Source organism: Morone saxatilis, unplaced genomic scaffold (assembly GCF_004916995.1).
Source record: "Morone saxatilis isolate NCDOM2014 unplaced genomic scaffold, NCSU_SB_2.0 Contig20, whole genome shotgun sequence".
In the NCBI taxonomy this organism is placed as follows: domain Eukaryota; kingdom Metazoa; phylum Chordata; class Actinopteri; family Moronidae; genus Morone; species Morone saxatilis.
In genome coordinates this window covers 14,412,492-14,428,220 of record NW_023339763.1, presented here as the reverse complement: position 1 = coordinate 14,428,220, position 15,729 = coordinate 14,412,492, and positions in this window count along the sequence as shown.

Genomic DNA, 15,729 nt, shown 5'->3' with positions numbered 1-15,729 from the left:
TGTGTGTGTCGGGGGGGGGGGCTGAGGCCTTTCATTATTAATGTGCACCGCGGCGTCCTTACCTCCTCTGAGCCCGCACAGCTCACTGCCTGACCTGCCATCCAAGGGAGAGGGAGTGGGGAGGGGGGACTGAGGAGGTAGAGATAAAGAAAGAGAAGTGAGCCAGAGAGAAAGAAAGAGACAGCACGACTAGTGTATAGTGTGGAAGCACACGACTGTAAAGTAGAAATTCATTCATGTACTTTTATTTCACATTTACACCTGACACAGAAACATTTCTCAGATTAAGATTTTCAGCTTGACTGAGGAGGTTTTGGGTGTGGCTGCAGGTGACTGTGGCTCCTGCCTGCTGAGGTGTAACAGCCCAGGGGTAGGGGGGCTGAGGGGGGTCACGTTGTGGTGGTTGTCTTCATGCAGCGGGGTATACGGCTTGGTGAGCAGGCCTGTCACACTGGGAAAATCCTGGAATCTTATCACCGCCTCACAGACACTGAGCAGCACTGATCTACTCACCCTCATTGCCAGCAGACATGCCCTTCCCCCATCCAAATGCCCCTGCTCAGGCTGGCCCCTTCTCAGCTCGCTCGCCACCTTCTTCGAACGGGGAGATAGCAGGAACTGATGCAGTCCAATTGTTGAGGAGGGAGGAATGTTGCTTGTAAAATGTGACTAACGGGAAGAAGAACACAAGCTTTGCAAGTGAGTACACAGGCCAGAGTGCTTAAGAGTCAGCGGTGACCCTTGTTTATACTGTACGACCAAGTCACAGTGAAGAACATTATGTGGCATATGTGAATAAAGAGAGATTTCCTTAAAGTTGTTTTTTGTTACATTGTTATAGGAGGTATAGATCTACTGGATGAAAATACACCGACCTCTCAGTGTGCAAAGACTAGACTGACTGTATCGTGCCCCATTAACATGAATATAATAGGCTATGACGTGCCTAGATTTTGTGAGAATTTTAAATATTATTAGAAAACGAATTGTAGCTATCCAGAGATATCACATTTATTTCTGTATAATGAGTGAAAGCAGGTGAAAAAGTTTGTCTCATTAGGGTTCACAAATGTCTCACCGCATGTTCTACACAGAAGTTACAACAGCAAAAACAGAGGTCATATACTTGTATTTTCAAAGTATAATATAGTCTGACACTTTTTTCATTTTGGACTCAATTGGCTTACTGGTTAAAAGTGTTTACAACATTACTCTGATTTATCCAAAATGTACATTCAAGTCATATAATTGCTCAAACTCAATTCCAGTTGAGCTCTTCATTCTCAAATCGTAAACATAGTGGTACTTGTCGCTATGCCAACTGTAACAAAAGCAGCAGATTGATATCTTTTGTATTTGGTCCTTCTTTCTTTTTCCTGTGAATAATAATTGATATAATTTAACAAGTTTTGTATAAAAGCCTTAGAATACAGCATTATCTAAGGCTAAAGATATTCTGTAGATCACAACAGTTAATGAATAGGTACCATGTAGATAATATTGATAATAAATATTATACTCATACATCTTTTAGTAATATACATCAATAATGATTGTTAACACATGTTGCATTATGGTAATACTATTAAACTCCACACACTCGATGCACCACATATCATTCTGACAACACTGACTGATCTGCTAACTTAAAGGTCCTATTCATAGGTATGTTTTCATTAGTGTATAAACTAGGGATCAGGTTTTTATTGCCGGCTTAGAGTGAGCCAGTTTTATCTACAGAGGGAGTGGGTCCGCCATGTTTTTTCAGTAGTTCAGAGCGGACAAACCAAACACTGGCTCTAGATAGGGCCTGACACGTTTTTTGCGGGTTTCACAGCCAGTAGGTGAGCTGTATTCACATGGTTGCAATCTGAAACTTCAGCGCTAGATGCCACTGAACACTAGACACTGGTCTTTTAAAATGCCGTTGCACTTTCCCAGAATACTCCACTTGAATGAATGATGTCACATGCTGAAACACTGAACAGTAGTAATCAATGTAGCCAATACTGCTGTTGAGTATTGATGTTTTGAAATTGGTGCCTTCTCTATATTTAATTGATTTAATAACTGAGTATAAGTATAAAGTATGAACTCTGATAGTGATAATGAAAATATAATATTTGCCCAGTCATGAAGAGCAGAGCTAACTGTGGCTCAAGCTTGATAAATTAAACTAACACTAGAGAGGAGGCTGTCAACCAGCTTTCGCTTCAATATAACTTTGCCAACTTAGATGTCTCTATGTTTTCCAGTGCTCTATCTCACCAATATTGCTTGTTGTTGCAGGACTATTTGCAGTGGCCCTCTTCCACTACAGTCACCAGACCTCTATTAAAGCTCACACTCACCACACATAATGGACGTTGGGCTGGACTCCAAGTATTCATGTTGTGTTATTAGAAAACTAGCAAGCAGGTATTTTTTGCTTTGCGACAATTAAGACAGATGCTGGTTAAGTGTGAAACCTGTCATAGGCTGTAGACGATAAACAAATAACAGGTCTCATTTGTGCCACAAGGCCCATTAACTACTTATATTTTGTTTAATAATGTATGTAACAGCAATACAGTGAGGCTTCATATTGAGGTAAATGTGCTAAATAGCAAAAGGTAAATGTCACTTTGGGTATGAATGAATAAAATGTTTACTCTTCCAACCACCACCACCATGGTTCACCCACCCACGCACTTCTCAACACATGTATATTTGGTTGAGACAAAATTATTTTCAGCTGTTAGTATATTACTACAAATGTGTTGATTTCACACATTTATAACAAACACATAACTGTCACCTGCACACACCCCAGGTGTTCATCATCATTCTTTCAAATAATAACATATAGCTGGCACGTCTTTGGCTGTGCTGTTGTTTTAAGAAACCATCTGTTTCAGAGTTAGTTTTAATTACTTTAGTTGTGAGAGCCTCTTATTACTGCCACAATCTAACACTACTGTGTGCTTTAGGGAAATACTTAATTACATCCAAAAACAGTGCAAAGACTTGGAGTACTTCCTAAATAAATGTAAATGAATAATATCAAGTCGTTATGTCTAAATACACACAAATCTAAAACCACATTTGAATTACAAGTGTCTCAATTGTTAGAGTGACACTAAGCTCTCATTTGAAGATCTGTTGTACCTTTTTAACCTGAAGCTCTAAACAGATGGTATCAGGAAAGAGCTTTTTGCACATATTTTTGCCGAAACGCCATAAAAAATGTGAGCCGGTGACAATCTGTCTTTAGTGGAGAGCTGTTCAGTTTCAGTATTTTTAACTTCTAGTTCTAAGTGGTGACTATTAACTGTAAAAAACATGCTGCCTGTTCTATTGAAATCATTACAATAAAAGCTGCTGCTGTGAGGAGCTGTAACATTACTTCATGTTCAAGCCTTTATACTATATTATAGCTCTAATAATGAAATACATGTTCAGTAAAAGTTAAATCAAAGTGCAATCCATAACTACTGGCAGTGAATGATCTGACATTTGGCTTTGGGATCTTCTTGAGAAGGTATTTTTACGCTCAGATTTTACTTAAATGTGATACTACAGATAACTGCGCAGTGACCTTTTGTTAACGCTGTTTCTTTGTCACACAACTAAATGGTGCAACTTACATCTTCAAGCAAAATTGTTATGAACTGGCTTTTAGATCATCTTACATGATAAAAATTCATAAGTGAAATAAAAGTTACATCTGGCAGACTTCCTTCACCATCAATTTCTAGTATTTGAATATATTATTGATAACCAGCAGTGCTTTAGGGATGTCTAAGGGCATGATCATCAAAATGAAAATTACAGAGGATCAGCAGAGTTTACAAGTGACCTTGCTCAGGGGGGCCTTAAAGCCATTTTGTGCTTTTTCACCTGTGTCACACACCAAGTGAAACACAATTTAGACTTTATTTAAACATCTGATGCAATCAAAATGACTCTCAGGTTAATAACCAACATTGCTGCAAATTGAAACTTACTAATAAAGTGCAATTAAGAAGGTGAATCAAGTATCATGTGACTGACTGCTTAACATTGTTTTCTAATGCCTCTCCTGTGAGGAGATGCTTTAATCAAGTTGAACAATAGCAGACTTGACATTTTACATGTTAAGTGCTGTGAATAACAGCAATAACAGGAGTTCATAATTTTAGTTAATAAATGACCCATTACAAATTGCATTTTAAAAGACCAATGTGTAGGATTTAGTGGCATCTGGTGGTGAAGTTGCAGATTACAACTAACTGAACACCACTTGTGTGTGTGTTTGATGACCTGGGAATGAGAACGAGCTGTGAAGTGTGTAGGAGAAACAATGGCGGCTGTGAAAAACATGAAAGGCCCTATCTACAGCCGGGGTTTGGTTTGGCCATTCTTGGTTACTGTAGGAACATAGCGGTTCAAGATGGCAGACTCCATGGAAGGGAGCCCACGCCATCTGTAGATAAAAAGGGCTCATTCTAAGGTAAGGGAAATACAACGATTCCTATATTCAGGTGATTATACACTAATGAAAAGATAGCTATGAATATTATATTCCATTTCTGCCAACAGATCCGCCTGAATGTTACATACTGGGCCTTTAACTCATAAAATGTATTAGAATTACTCAATTATGAAAATCATGATGTATTAGACCTGCAAGCAGGTATACCAGGATCCAGGCACCTGATGCAGCTTCAAACCAAAGGCGCACAGCCCACTGCCAAGATCTGCTTCAGCCTTGGACTACAAGAGCCATTGCGTTTGAGTCTGCGCTACAACTAAATAAATCTTAATAAATCATTTTCAACCTCCCGAGTGTTGAAGTCTCTTCTAGTTTAGGATATTTTTCTCTGCGAATAGACTTAAAGCTTAAAAGAAAAAAAAAATTAAATGTAAGTATTAAGTAATTTTTCCCCATTCACTGGTTTGTTATTCACTACAGATAGAAACTCCTGAACCAACTAAGGCATGATGTAATATAGCCTAATATAAGAATATAAGACCCATGGTTCAATTATGAAGCAAAGATACACATAAGAATATTAAGACCCATTGGTTCAATTATGAGAAAGATACACACACAACCAACACACACAACACATATATACACCACAACACACACCATGAATTAGACACGAACAAGAGTTTAAAATTCCCTCATGCGCAAAATCATATCAAACATAAAACACACACTTCCAACAGAACAAAGCGTGGCATTTCTTTCTTTCTTTCTTTCACACACACACACACACACACACTCACACCCCCCCCCACACACACACACACCCACGAGGACACGTGGGAACAGATTAAGTCCAAATCAATGGCTGTGGCTGGACTGGGAGAGAGATTTCACCCAGGGTTCTCGTTAAGGTCTGACACATGCGGCAAAGGCTGGAGGGAGTGTTATTACCAGGGTGATGGTTGATAAGACACTCGTTTCTCCACGGTGCGTCCCGCGGGAAAATGCATCGTGCAGCCATGGAAACCATAAGGCTAGGTGTTATGCTATAATTGGGCCAGCGTTTTGAACGGTGCAGCTGCACTGCCAGGTATGCCACTGTCTTCAAATGAGAAATTATAGTGGAGCCACAGCAGAGAAGATACGACACCGATTTTCAAGAGTGGTTTTCTTCCTGTGTGGTTCTTTTTTTATTTGTTTTGATCAAACAGACTTATACAGAGAGGATTGACACAAGTTGTATTTAACAAAATTAAGTAAATTGAAGTGACTGGATAAGCAAAGCATGCACACCTGTCACTACATGTTCTGAGGTATTTACATCCCACAGTTTTTAATTGCTTACTAACAGTTTTTCTTCAGTCTGGATGAAAATTGCACCAGGAAGCACAGTATAAGATGGAGGAAGAGGACAAGGGAGAAAGAAGAGGAGGAGGAGGGAGGAGGAGGAGAAGAGGGGAAAGATAGTCGTCGGCCAATCCCTGCTCAGTCTCTGTAACTTGGTTGATTACGATCAATTTCCCTGGTATCGATGGCCTCCCTCCCTGGCCCTGAGCTACACTCCCTCCTGCACTTTGCATGGTACGTGCTTTGTGTACCATGACATGACTCACACTCCACCAAACCATCCCCAACCCCTGGCACTCCCACCTGCAGCTCTGCGTTCTTGGCCTTGAGAAGTATCAACAGCTGGGTAACTGAGGAGGGATATAAACAAGCAATCGAAAAACACAATGTTTCCACTTTCATGTACTCAGAGTCAGTTTAAAATCTGGGTTAATGCAGTATTTTTAACTGATTGGCTTGTGAGTGTGGTAGGTGTAAAAAGTTTGGGTGGTGTGACTGCAGCAGTGCAGGAAGAAGGGAGATTTTCTTTTCTGTCAGGGCTGCTGAAGGATTGAGTGCTGGCTGAAAAACTCTGAGAGACAAGGTGGAAATGATGAGATGAAGTTTGGTCACGACGTGCTGGACTGAAAGCCCCAAATCTGTATTTGTTCTGGGGAATGCGAAACTGTCCTCCCTCCGGCATGTGCGAGGGCGCATCCCGCTCGCTCTATCTCTGCACACTTGGCACGCTCTATCCGAATTAATTGCATCTCTGCGAGGGAGAGAGCGAGATGGATAGAGAGAGAGGGAGAGAGGTTTAGTCCTTCTGTTGGGCTGGTCTTGCTACAAGGGGAGTCATTTAAAATTCTGCCTCCCATGTGGCTCCTGGTTTTCACTTTAATGACCCCCCTCCTCTCCCCCTGCTTTTTACCCCATGACTTTCCTGGGTTTGGAGCTGCAGACTCAGTTTCCTATGGCTGCAAGGTGCTGATACACATATTATGTATGCATGCATACAAATAAATAATGCTTGTGTATTGACCAGCATTAAGGCTATTAGTGACAAAATACTGTATATGCCCCTTCTGTCGCTCGCTCAGTTTTTTCCTTGCTTCCTCGTTGTCACCAGACAACAACCCCCCACCATCACCTCTGCAATCAACCATTCTGCCATCAACAATCCAACTCTATGTTTGCTTGCCAATTACTGCTTGAGCACCACCCTTTCTGTGGGAAAATGGCCACTACACCTGTTGTCATCTTTGAATTAGTCTTTGCACTAAACTATGCTGTCTGAAATCTTTTGTTTTTGTTTAGTGTGGAAACGTGTCTGTTAGGTGATAATTCAATAAATATAAATGTAATGTATTATTAATGTAAATATATCACCCTATCTTGATGATTTTATAGGTCTAGCTGTACATATGGTAGTGTGTGTGTTGTGTGTGTCGTATGTGTGTGTGTGTGTGTAGAAGAGGCAGCAGAAGGCCCTGTGGACGGTTAACTGCCGCAGTGTTTACTGGCACTATAGTTCAAGCTTTGGAAAAGGCATGATAGGAAATGGCCTCAATAAGATAAAGCTACGCTTTCTGCATAGTTCTCTGCAGGGGTCGGGGTCTCTCTCTCTCTCTCTCTCTCTCACACACACACACATATATCTCTGTGTGTGAGGTGGGGGTAGAGTGGTGTGGGCTGTAGGACAGCGATGGCCCACAAGGTCAGAGTAGGCAGTGTATATGGTTGTTTTTCTCTGTTTTTTCTCTCTCTCAGCGGTGGAGCTGTGTGCTGCCTCCCCGGGTCTCTCCTCTATCTGGTCAATACCACCACGCAGCTTCTGACGATCAATGGAGGGTCAATACCTCTCAGACGCCTGCCTCTTTGTGCTCTCACTGATTTAGCTACCACCTACCCAGGCCATCTTTTTTTTTTTTTTTTAACTTTTTCTTCCTCCCTCCCTGTTTTTTTTATGACCCTGGCTCTCGCTTAAAAACGTGAACCTGCTGAAATTAGAGACACAGCAGTAAATCTGATGGACAGAGCGCACGTTTTCTGCCAAACAGCATAAACCTTAGCCCCTCGTTGGGTATGCACACAACTGTGGTGGCCTTTTGTCTGCAGAAATTTATTTTCACCCTTTTCATTAGCTAAAAGAACAACAAAAAAGTCCCTTAATCTCAGAGAGACACTATGCTAATATGATGTACACTATACCCATGCAGGCTACCTCAATGATAACATTATTTTATTTATTATTGTATTGTTATTTAAAGATTTTCCAGGTTCAGGCTGACTACATAATGAACTCTGTCTGATTCACCTGTAGATGGGGCTAGATTAAGTCTAAAAAGTCCAAACTGTGACATAATGGAGTGTGCAGCAGTTCATAAAGGACACTCAGTCGTGCATGCTGTCAGCTGACCCATAAGCACGCAAGTTACAATCAGACAATAAGTTAGTCTGTTAACGCCAAAGTGGCTCACACTCATTCCTACAGCATATTCACACTGCTGCTGCTGATGATGACTGGTGTTTGTGAAGCTTTCCTGCAGCACTCCTCCCTCTGTCTGCACTGGTTCTGGTTTCACACAGAATCAATCTCTCCTTAACATCAGGTGGTTGACGTGTCCAGTGACCAGTGATGTTGATTATGTCATCGGGAAAATCTCCATACTTATTCTGTGTAAGCTTTGAAGGCTTCGAGCCCCCTTTCCATTTCAGGGAATGTGTGAAAATTATTTGGGTGGTTGAATCTTAAATCTTATTTTATATAAAACAGCATTATTGATATTTTCTTTTGACCCTCTCCTTATCTTATAAAATTGAAATGCCGTCTCTCAATAGCTCAAATAATGTATTTACGGCAAATATAACAAAACAGTGACGATACAGCCACTCTCCATACTTAAAGGAAGAGCAGGTGCTGCCTTCTGGGATTGGAAAAAGTTAAAATGCCATGTCCTGTTCTCCCAACAAATATTAATAATTTATATTAATTAAAGAAAAAAAAAACATAACACCCACCCCACATAACACCCCCAATATTTTTGTACGGTCCCTTAGCACACTTAAACATGAATTTGACTTCAGCTGACCCTATTCAGCTATGGACAGTACACACAGATGGCAGTTTTTTTTTCTTAATAAGGTTCAAGGAACACAGCTAATTTGGTGGAAAAGAGGTAATCCCGATCTGCACTTCTCTTCCAAATAGTCCCCGTTTGATCCACAATTGCACTATTTTTGCACCATTCATTTTACCGTACTGTCTTGCCATCACGTTTTAGCTCGTAACTAATCAAACATGCTTTGTGCTTCATACATGAATGATACTGAAACAAAAATATTGTACATTTCAGTGATCTCGTAGTTTTTTTTTATTTAAGTATTTTCATTTGTGTTTCACAGATTCATCTGAGTACCACAAGAGGCAGCTCCATACTTTGAGAACCAGTGGGTTAGTATTCATAAAAAGGATGCTCCTCTTTACAAAAGGTTCTTTATTAACCTTTTACCACCCACTGTTCTACCCGTGGGATACTTTCACAGGGGGAAAATATAAACATGAATATGAATCTTTTTGGTTATTGTGGTCAATTTAAAAAAAACATGATGCTTTCTTTCCTTCAAAGCAGTCTGGCAGTCCAACATTGTAACAAATCCTTGAAATGTTTATGCCATTGCAAGCCTCTAACCAACAGTTGTTCCACTGGTTTCATTTAGATAGACCATCCTGACAAAGAGTTAATAAATTGTCATCAAAGCATTGCCTTAAGTCAATGTTAATTTTGTTTCTTGAAATATGAGTAATTGCTTCAGTGCAACCATAACTACTAAGACTACTAAATATCAGCATGTGGAGGAGGATTCACGTCCAGAGGTCCCGTACATGCATGGTGACAACAACAGTAGTGCATGCAAGGTGTCTACTTGGCTGGCCTACTATGCAATCCTTGCTATGCTCTTAATACTTTGGTCACGTTATTTAAAGAAATTTGTCAGAGGATTTCTCAAAAAAAAATCATTAGCACTAGTGTTGCAGCTGTTGCTAAAATTGCTGCTGAATAATGGCAGCATGACATCTGTTGTTATTCGATTATTAGTTTCTCCAGTTTTCCCCACTGATCAACAAAACAACTCACACTCTTTCCACCAAAAGAAAGAAGAGGATGGTGACATTATGTTAAGACCATCAGGTTGATCATTGTTCCACAGCAACTGAAAGTCAAACATAAAGACCTTCGACGAGTCGTAGAGTAACTTTAATAACTGTATCACGTTTTAAGTGCATTTTATCCAAAACCCAAATGTTCTTTTCAATACTCATTAAAACAAACTGAATGACCATGATGCATAGTAAGACACATTAGGAAAAAAAAAGAAACATTGATTTTTCAACAGTAACTGAATATCAAACACAAGCCAAACACAGTAGGCCATTAAAAACACCCACAGAGCCATTTGGCATTGTTCTACTGGAAACCCAATATTCTTTACTGAAGAAATCAAGTGGGAATAAACAAACAAACAAACTGTATTAAAAACTGTATTTTGACCAAATATTGGCACCTCAGTGATAATCTTAACTGAAAGTAACTATCTTTAGCTCCAAAATTCAATTGTCTGTAACTAGCAGAGCATCATTAGGAGTGATGAAACAAAACAACAGCATGAGACGAGACACAACTGCACATGAAAAAATGTCTGATATAACGTGTGAGGTTTACCGGTGATTGTAAAAATGTTGTGTGTGTGTGACATCACACTTAATAACCTCAGATCTATTTCACAACTTTTTGGGCCAATCACCTTCCAGTGCTGCTGGTGTAAATACATTGAGGTGACAACCTTATTTTATAGTCCATACAGTCAGTTGTTCAACCCTCTCGATTCAAGACCATGGAAACAAATCCCTGTCTAATTATCTACGGAACATAAAGATAGATCCAGTGGTCTCCTTTTTTCCTTTTTAAGCATACAACTACTACCACGAAAATGTATTTTTTACATTAATTCTTGACTAATAAGATATTATTTGTATATTTTGTAATTCAGTATACACACTAAATAGTAAAATGTAAAAGCAGTGATGTTTAATTGGTACAAACATTAAAGATATACACGTCAGAATCAGTAGGTCGTTTTAAAGAAAAACACTCAAAAGATCATATTTATTTGAGTGTACTTGCAGTGAGTCGGGGCAGCTGCTTTGTGTCAGCCAATGTCATCTCTGTGCTCCTACAGTCCGGAACTAGCTAGAACTATCACAACCAACAACTTTTAATTCCTTTAAAGGGGAGGATGTCATGCAGCAAAGGACCACAGTCTGGATTTGAACCTGCAACGCTGTGGTAAGGACTCAGCCTGAGTACATGTGATGTGTGCTCAACCAGGTGACTTACTGGGGCACCCCAGAGTGCCTTACTTTAGAGCATCAGATTGCACACATTAGTTAACACTTCCAGTCAGTTTGAGAACTATAATTATCTCTGACCACCATCAATCTTTATGTGGGCAAAACAGTTTGAGAGGAAAATTGTTTTGGTCTGAATTTTGATGTTCATGTTGTTTTAAAGGTCCAGTGTCTAACATTTAGGAGGATCTATTGGCAGAAATATAAGAGTATATAAGAGTATAATATGCATCTATGTTTTCATTAGTGTATTATCACCTGCAAAGAAGAATCATTGTGTTTTTGTTACCTTAAAATGACGATCGCCTTTCCATGGAGGCTGCCATGTTGAACTGCCATGTTTCTACAGTAGTGGAAGGAGAAGGTGAAGTGGGGAGTTGCAACTAGACTGCTAGATGCAACTAAATCCCACACACTGGTGCTTTAATTAATGTGCAAACAACCTAAAGAGGTTTGAATTACTGTGAAATCCACTTGTCTTTGCCATCCTACTTTTAAACATTGTTTGACCTTGATGACTGAGCTTAGTGGGATTTTTGCATTGACAGTCAGCATTGTTATTAAAATAGGATTGTTGTGGAAAAATGTGGAAAAATGGAGAAGTGCTTTACTAATATGTGGGCGGAGGATAACATTCAATCAGAACAATTGTAAAGAAGTGAGCGGAGGCACCCAAATTAGGTTTCAACTCAATAAACAAACCCAGTATGAAAATGACATAAAACCCTCCGCTGAGTCTTTCACATTGTGACAGATCATGTACCTGAAAGAAAGAAAGAAAAACAAACAAGGAATGACGCAAACCAAGGATAAATAATCGAAAGAAATCCAGATACATAGTAGAAAATAAAGGTATTATGGTGTCAAATACGGTGTTGCAACCTTTGAATCTCTAGCACCAGTTGACCAACATCCCCTCTCCCAAAGCGAGGGATGATTGGAAGGCCCCTGTGGAGCCCAGTGACATTATGGTAATTGTCATTACTGGGGTTGGAGTGCGTGCGTGACTGACGCCATTAGAGAAAGTGCAATTACAGTAGGCTTTGGTGACCTTGCTGACTAGTGGAGGTCAGGGCTTCTCATTAGAGTGTGGTGGAAGGCAGCCCAGTGTCTCCACTGTGCCAATCAATAACGGCGTAGCTTGGTCGGCGCTAATCATAGCTTTGACGCAGCCTCACGCCCTGCCACCCCCCATCACCACACATCCCCACAACGCTTCCTCTTTTCCACCTTTTAGCTCCCTTATCACCAGAGCATGAGCCCCTGTTTCACTCCAGCAACAAATAACCTTTAAATGTGCGACTGAATACTACGTGTTAGGGAGTGTTAGGGGGAAAAAAGGCTGAATATACTGAAACTCGGTTTTTGTAACTTCAGTGGGTCAGTTTAGGTACAGCCTTACATTTCCAGGCTTTTATTTATTGGCCCAGACTCTATAACCTGTGGGTGGTTTTGAAACTTCCTATCAGATAAGTCAGCTGTGAATGAAAGATGTATGATCAACAGTTTTGGGTGCACTGATACAAAAAAACACCTAACAGTAAAGCATAAGATTTTGGAGAATGTCTTTGTTTTAGTTGGTGAGGTGATGCAATCTATAGACATCCATTCTGTCTAGACTTATTACCAGAGATACCTGGTACACAGCAGTCTTTTTTAGATAAAGGTGGGCCTTGTCTTAATGTGAGAAGACATCTGTACTGATTTGTGTTTATTTATAAATCTCTTGTCCAACAGTTACCAGGATATCTGTCCCATTTGGACTGAAGTGTACGAGCCATATCCTTTCTATGTCCTTCCATTTGTTGCACACCTACTTTTTTATCCTGATGATTAAATGTTTTAATTAGTATGAATACTGCGATTGTATCTAACTTAACTATCTTAACCATAAACTCTAAAATTATAACAGACATATAATCATTTTCTTTTGCTTTACAGATTAAAATGATGAGGTCTACCTGTGGCATATCATGCCATGTTTATTTCTGCCAATGTCAACTGTTATCTTGAGTTTAGTGAGAAGTTAACAGGTTTACAAATTAAAACATTTCAAAATAGATCATTTTAGATTTAATTTGAGTTGACAGCACCAAAAGCAAATTAATACAAGGTGTCATATTACCCCAGCTGTCATCAGTTTCATGTTTAAAAGATGAAAATTGCCACCAATGGTTTATGTTATGTACCTTTTAATAGCACCACCAACATTCTAGACCGATGAAGGTCATCCGGCCGTGTAATGCTTCAATTATAAACCCCACAATAACCGTGTTTACTGTGTGTTTACATCTATCTTGTTTTGTTATTGAATATGAGACTATTCCATTCTGTCACCTTATTTACATTCTTTCCTTCACTGATAGAGAGTGATGATTGCAGTGAGCACAACGTTTGCGGATGACATAGCTTTGTTATATGTCTGTTACATCTAAGGAGACAATTACTGAACCTTTCTTCAACTTTCTTAAGGTTGTTTTCACTGTCAACAAGCTTCACCAGCATCAGAAGGAGAAAACACAAGCAGCTCAAAGCTGACAATCACAGTCTGCAAAGCCTTGTGGACGCTTGTGGGGAACGGCAGACTCAGAAGCTGGACAAAAGTACACTTCATACCTTCACACAGTACGTATTTTTAAGGCTTCAGTGCTGTTTTGCACTGCACACTGCTGTTGCACTCATCGTTTGTTTACATTGCTGTAACACTGTTTAAATGCTGCCGTTGCTGCTGCTCATAATACAGCTACATGTCATCTTTTACATGTAGGATCTGAGTCTAGGTCAGTCAGTGCCAAATATCAACTCATCTTAGCAGTAACACAACAATTAACAATGTGAACTGGTTCAATTGAAGCTATGAACAATAGTCCGGAAAAGAAAACTGGAAAGGTGGTAGGGTAAGGACAAAATTATACAAAATACATTCACAGGCTTTCTGAGATATCCCAGGATATGTTTGTCGCTAAAAATGCCAGAAGAACTTTTATTCAGCAGTTTTCCCACCTGTCATCAGATCAGATGAACTCTCTATATGCTGAAGAATTGATAATAGCTCTGCATTGTGAGAGCGTGTAGCAGTGTGCTCTGTCCACGGTGGTGTGAGGTATGTGGCGTGGCGAGGCTTGGGGGCGAGCAGTCAGGCAGACAGGCTGTGAGCCAGTTGTCTTCAGACAGGGGGAGGGGTAGCCGGCCAGAAGACTCTGGATCCACCACAGCTCTTTCCTCACTGTTTGCACTCCAGTGGTTTAGTCACCAGACCCGCCTATTAAATCAAAGGCCCCCTTCGACAAAGACTGCCAATTATGCTTAGATGAGATGCCCCCCACTCTGCCTCTTTCTAGTCCCCATTGGGGTTTTGTCATTCTCTACTCTGTTTTATCTTGCTTCCACTCTTTTCTCTCTTGCTCCATCCGACTTATTTTTCCAGGTCTCGGTCAAATGGGAAAACAAGGTGTTGCGTCTCTGACCTTCTCCTGGTGTCTGTGCAGCTCGGCCCCTCTGAAGAAGGAAGAAAGACCTACAAAGATTTTTTGTTTGGCGATGGCCACTGTAATTGTAGCTGAGGTGTAAAACTAGCCTCCCATGGCTATTGAGGCTTTTTGTGCCTTGTTTGCTAAGAACCAGGTTGTGTAATTTTGATAACAAGAACAAGATCAGGAGGGACAGGAGGATAATGATTTTTAACCATGGTACCAGCGTGGCTCTAGGGATGGCCTTCTTGGTCTGTTGGTCTGCCACTTTGGTCCATACTTAAATACCTCAACAATTATTGGATTGACTGCCATGAAATTTTGCACAGACATTTATGGTCCCCAGAGGATAAATCTTACTGACTTCGGTGACTTTGGTCTGGAACTTTTTATCTAATGCCGCCATCATTTCTAATTGTCCAATGCTTTGGTTATGTAAAATGAATGAAAACTCCCAGCAGCCTCAGCTGTACTTAGCACTAAATGTCAGCATACTAACACTCCAAACTAAGATGACATGGTAAACATTAAACCTGAAAAACAGCAGCATGTTCAGCTTCACAGAGCCACTCATATCTTACAAAATTCAAGGAGAGATAGACACGCTAATGGTTAAAGGGAATATCAGTTTAGACTAAATAAGGTAGCATTGAAATGTGTTGCAATCCTGTATATAATGACAACCTCAAGTGACACTATCTGTGCATGAGGGCTGTCAAAAAGTCAAGTTTGGAGGAGTGACAACTAACACGCAGTTCATTCAAATTAATTCAAATGTAATTGACGAGGCCTAACCCGTCGCAGAACTTCTGTTGTTTTGCTCATTTGCAGTGCCTCTGCTGCCTGACGTGAGTGACAGGCTAAGGTGACATGAGATTTGTTGTTGCATGTAAAGCGGTTGGATTTTAAAAGCCAGCAAAAAACCTCAACGTTATCCATGATCTTTCTATCTATTTTCCACACATTACTTCTAAGATGGTGTGATGTCACGATTACCTGTTCAGCACAGCTCGTTTCAATTTTCTCCATTTTGTATTGACATTGCCTACGGATACAATGCATCAATATTA